A 5,944-nucleotide genomic window follows, 5' to 3' on the forward strand; every position below is an offset into this window, starting at 1 on the left:
GTCTAGTTTCATGCAACCCGCTGCGTTTACTACAAATCTGAAATACATCGGTCCCTCTCCCTAAACCGAAGTAATATAACGAGATGTGTGGTTACGGCTAGAAGACTGCAGAAATTGTGAAGGTCACTATTAATTCATTATGGGTACCCTGAATAAAAGAGCACAGGTATAGATAGGAGCTCAAGAGAAGACTTTCGCTAGGAATGTGGCCGGGAATGCGTTAGACCTCACTTCTCCCCTCGTCCCTGGCTTCTCGTCCACAAGCTAGTGTATGTACTTGCGTTTCTGAAAACGTTCGCCCTCGCAGTCGCCGTGTCCTCAGGTGGTCTCTTTCTGCAATGCATTCGATGTATTTTTGTATATCGGAGGTGGGTAATATTATTCATTTATTAATAGACTACATCCGACCAGCGAAATATTAAGATAAGGCAGTGTCCAACTAATAGTAAGCTAGGTTATTTTCCACTGACACTGGAAATTTATGCCATCTTCAACATTAGATTTTATCACGGGCAGAGTCCATCCTCAAGGTGCAAATCGAAAGAGCTTCTGTTATTATTTTAATATATATACTGTATTAATTATTATAATATCTTTTTACATATTTTTACAAAATCATCGCCAACGTCCGATGACGGTTACAGTACTAGAAGTAGGCGATATTTATTTCCTATATTTCAAATGTAGTAAGTTACCGCTACATGAAGCGAGCTACAGGCAGGTAAATTTCGTTCGTCAGTGTGTCGAGTTACGAATGCATTCTCTCTCACACACATGTCCCGGCGTGTTCGTTAGGCGAAGATAATAATAATAATAATAATAATAATAATAATAATAATAATAATAATAATAATAATAATAATAATAATAAACCAGATTGAATAATTATGTGCGCATATAACAATTTTATGATTACGATCCAATCAGGCAACTTATCCAGACATGCAGTCATTCACTCATTCAGCCATTCAGTTAATTTATAATGTCTATTGTAAACTAAGGAGAAATCTGTGACTTTTAAAAAACTTACACTAATTAATAATAGGAGTACCGGTAAGATACATGTTGTCCTAGAAAATATAACACTGTTAATGTCTAGGACAAAGAGAAATAAAAAGAAATAAAACTTAAAAATTGCAATTTACTGATTAAGAGTAATTATAATGTATAATGTAGTAATAGATACAAGAAATGCATTCATATCAAAAATAGCAATAAATGACTACTCTGTCCCCAGTTCCAGGTGATCCGGAACTCGGGGATGGGAGTACTCTATTCTTCTATTCTGTATAACAATGTTCTCGCTTGTGCGTCACGAATTCTGTGCCGCAAGGGATATTTTAAGTGTCGATAAAGCTGTCGACACGACGCTGACGATACACAAAATCATGAAATAAAATAACATTTAAAATAGTAGCCTGTAGGCCTAAATTGGCTTCATCTATCACGTAGCTTACAACAGGAAGTGCACACAGACCAGAAACAGGTATACTTGAGGACAAAACATGACGGTCTCAGTTCCTGGAAGCGAGCTGGAAGCCAGCAGTTAATCGCACTCTGCACCCTGCTGAGTTTACGAGTTCTCGGTAAGTGGTCCTTGTTTGGTGTGAAGAGGTTGCCAAACCACTTTCTTCCACACTCTCTTCATACTTTACCCTTTCTTCGTGTCGAGTGCAGCAGACGATTTGACAACTCCGGCTACAGTAGACGTAGTCAATCCTATGAAATGAAATGTCGTATGGCTTTTAGTGCCGGGATATCCCAGGACGGGTTCTCCCGTAGGCGACCTGCGCGTCGTGATGAGGATGAAATGATGATGAAGACAACACATACACCCAGCCCCCCGTGCCATTGGAATTAACCAATTAAGGTTAAAATCCCCGACCCGGCCGGGAATCGAACCCGGGACCCTCTGAACCGAAGGCCAGTACACTGACCGTTCAACCAACGAGTCGGACAGTCAATCCGATAAGCCGCTAATAGACACCGGCTGCCGCTGGAGAGTAGTGGTGTAAGGCGAGGTCGTCATGTTTTGTCCCCAAGTATATTGTAAAAGGCTGGGAACTTCCTATAGGGACCGTGCGTAACAACAAATTCTCGACCGCAGCACCCCTAGCGGAAGAGATGATTATTCATCGGTAGAAGAAACACCAGAATAACATCAGCTGTCGTTGTTTACTTATTGAAATATGTTGTGAATACGTATAATTTGAATTAATCAGCTATGTCGGATGCTGTTATTCTTGTAGATTTTCAGAAAATTATGTGGAGTTCTGAGTATTTTAGGAAATCTACTTTGTGGAAAGGAAGAGAGCTTAATGATAGCCATCACATATATCAGGTGGAAGAAAAACTTTCAAAAGAAGTATCTGGTTTATGTCTGAGAGAAATAAATGTTAGTCAAACCTCATATAATATTAACATCAAGGTTAGAATAAAACAAATTCTTAATTTAGATCCTTTTCATGTTTTATAAATTTGCAATAATCTTAGTTTTAACATTATTAAACATATAACCTTAATGTTCAGTTCAACTTTTCCGGTTACGTGAAGGAATCCGATCCACGAAATGTCACGGTATTATTGGTCCCAAATGGAAGATAATTGTTTTTACTCAAAAAAAAGTGTAAAATCTGCGGTAAATTCAGAAAAAGTACGAAATATGTTACTTGTAGAGAATAATATGGATACATACCTTAATTAAAGCCACAGCCGCTTCCTTCCCACTCCTATCCCCTTCCTATCCCATTGCCGCTATAAGACATATCCGTGTCGGTGCGACGTAAAGCAACTAGCAAGAAAAAAAAGAACTTGGTTTGGGGGCATTGTTTTATCTCATTCGATGTAAGATTACCATTCGTCAGTTTCCTTGCACTTCTTTGCTTGGCGTGTCACAGCAAAGTGCTTTCCGTTGCCCCACGTTCCTGTAGCCAATCGAAATACAAGCACTGCATCCAGTAATTTCCCTCATTTATTCAATAAAATGCTAATTATCTTTTGTTAATTTTCTTGCTTACAATTTGCTTTACGTCGCACCGACGCTGAGGGGTCTTATGGTAGCGATGGAATAGGAAAGGACTAAGAGTGGGAAGTAATAATAATAATAATGTTCTTTGTTTTACGTCCCACTAACTACTTTTTAAGGTCTTCGGAGACGCCGAGGTGCCGGAATTTAGTCCCTCAGGAGTTCTTTTACGTGCCAGTAAATCTACCGACACGGGGCTGTCGTACTTGAGCACCTTCAAATACCACCGGACTGAGCCAGGATCGAACCTGCCAAGTTGGGGTTAGAAGTCCAGCGCCTTAACCGTCTGAACCACTCAGCCCGGCAAGAGTGGGAAGGAAGCGACCGTGGGGTTCGAACCCACTATCTCCCGAATGTAATGTGACCCTGTTCATGCGAAATGTATCTAAGTCTTCATCTACTGTACGTAGTCCGACTCCACGGCTAAATGGTTAGCATGCTGGCCTTTGGTTCAAGGGGTCCCGGGTTCGATTTCCGGTCGGTTCAGGGATTTTAACTTTCATTAGTTAATTTCCATGGCTCGGGGACTGGGTTTTTGTGACTTCTTCAGCATTAGATTACATCATAGGTAGGGCCCCGTCCTCATAGACGCGGAGGTCGCCTATATGGCGTCAACTCGAAAGATCTGCACCGGGCCTATCCGGAGGCCACACGCCATTAAAATCAATCTACTGTACGTAGAGGATAGTTCAAAATACATACGTAAAATTTTGTTATTTTTCGGTGCACGTCAGCGGACAATTTGGCTTGGACCACTAGAGATAGAAAGGAGCAAGGTACAGTAGCTCTCACGTGGGGAACATACTTGTAGTACTCGTCCGCCGAGTGGTGAAGCCTCAAGGTCGCGCTAGCCAGATCTGGCCAGGAAGGTTTCCAGCCACGTTTCAGTGGTAGTGGGACAGCCCTCATAGTGAGTCCCCGTGCACTGTGTTGTCGACATCGCTTATAATCTTAGCATGCAATGGTCTAACCGCAAAGCTCGAAATAGCCACGTCAGCGGTCTTCTCCCCCAGCCCTACAACTACAGCTGATACTGTAGCGCGACCTTGAGGCTTCACCACTCGCCGGACAAACTGTAGTTTAGAAGTAAAGATAACATACACGTCCCAAACTACAGCATAGAAGCAAGGATACACACTTCCGTGCTCCATAAACGTCAAAGGAAGCACACTCGCTCATTTACGGGTATGAAAATCACGAAAACCATTCTTGCAGCAGTAATAATAATAATAATAATAATTTCGTGTGGTTATTTCTAGCCGAGTGCAGCCCTTGTAAGGCAGACCCTCTGATGAGGGTGGGCGGCATCTGCCATGTGTAAGTAACTGCGTGTTATTGTGGTGGAGGATAGTGTTAAGTGTGGTGTGTGATTTGCAGGGATGTTGGGGACAGCAAAAACACCCAGCCCTCGGGCCACTGGAATTAACCAATGAAGGTTAAAATCCCCGACCCGGCCGGGAATCGAACCCGGTACCCTCTGAACCGAAGGTCAGTACGCTGACCATTCAGCCAACGAGTCGGACCTTGCAGCAGTGAAAATACCAGTATATTGTTCCTCGTTGAAAATGAATTAATTAATTTTCCATTTCATTCCAATCAACGTCAGACATTACATTCGCCTAACCCCTTTATACATTCAACTAAACGCACCACCACTAGTTTGAAACTTGAACTGTAGCTAAGCTGAATTCTCCAGCTGATTGGTGTTTTTCTCTTAATCGTCCATAGAACGATAATCGAAGATTATCACAGAAGATTTAATAATTCAGCATTTTAAAAATCTAAACTTTTTCACTCCGCTATGGTTCTACCAAGCCTTCTACCAAGGTTTTATACATCATCCAGTGCACCCTTTAAACACTGTGAAAAAGAAAAAAGTATGAAAGATCAATGTCCTGGCCTTAAAAGGAAGTTAGGGTCATTATACAATTGATTTTTCTTCATTCAGGAACAAAAGGAACCAATTACACATACGTAGCACCGGGTTACAAATAAAAAGTAGAAAGTACTTCTTCCATGTACATTGTAACGAAAGAGCTGATAAACCCAATTGTAAAATTGTGAATAATAATAATAATAATAATAATAATAATAATAATAATAATAATAATAATAATAATAATAATAATAATAATAATAATAATAATAATAATTTATTTGTCAACAATGTATGTATGGAGCATATGTGCGTATGTACTAAAATAGTACTTCCTCCATGTACATTGTACCGAAAGAACTCATAAACCCAATTGTAAAATTAATAAACTTTAGTAAACGAGATGTATTATCATCACGGGGAATACGAAAGAACTTCTCGTTGATAATGAAGAAGACAGCGGAATTGTGACATTAACAGAGACATTTACGCTATCTTAAAATGTGAACAGAGGGGTAAAAAACATTTTAATTGACAACTACTAACGTATTCTAACTAGGGGATATTGGCAGTTTCAAATAATGGACCAGACTAGTCGCTTTTCATTGCAATACACAGGTATAGTTTGCTTTTAGAACTCGTGTACAATTGAAATTACTTGCGTAGACATAAGGCAGGATTACAAAAACGAGAAAACAGAACAAATAAGAGAAAACTATTTGGAAGGTGTTAGATGCCGCTACGGCTTTAAAAGTACCAAATAGATTTACGTGGTATCGAATTTCATTTGTATTACAGTGGTCTTTCTAAAGACGTCCCCAAATGCAATCTCTCATTACATCATTCTCTTCGATTGCTGTCTTTTCTCTCAAAAACCAAAAACGTATTTTTTCACTCCGTGACGGCTCTTTCTTTCATAATCTGTTTACCGTCTAGGGCTGGTTCTTCCCAAGACTCAGTGAGGGATCCCACGTCTACCGTCTCAAGGGCAGTGCTCTGGAGCATGAGACATTGAGTCGGGGATACAACTGGGTAGGAGGATC

Source organism: Anabrus simplex, chromosome 8, assembly GCF_040414725.1.
Source record: "Anabrus simplex isolate iqAnaSimp1 chromosome 8, ASM4041472v1, whole genome shotgun sequence".
In the NCBI taxonomy this organism is placed as follows: Eukaryota; Metazoa; Arthropoda; class Insecta; order Orthoptera; family Tettigoniidae; genus Anabrus; species Anabrus simplex.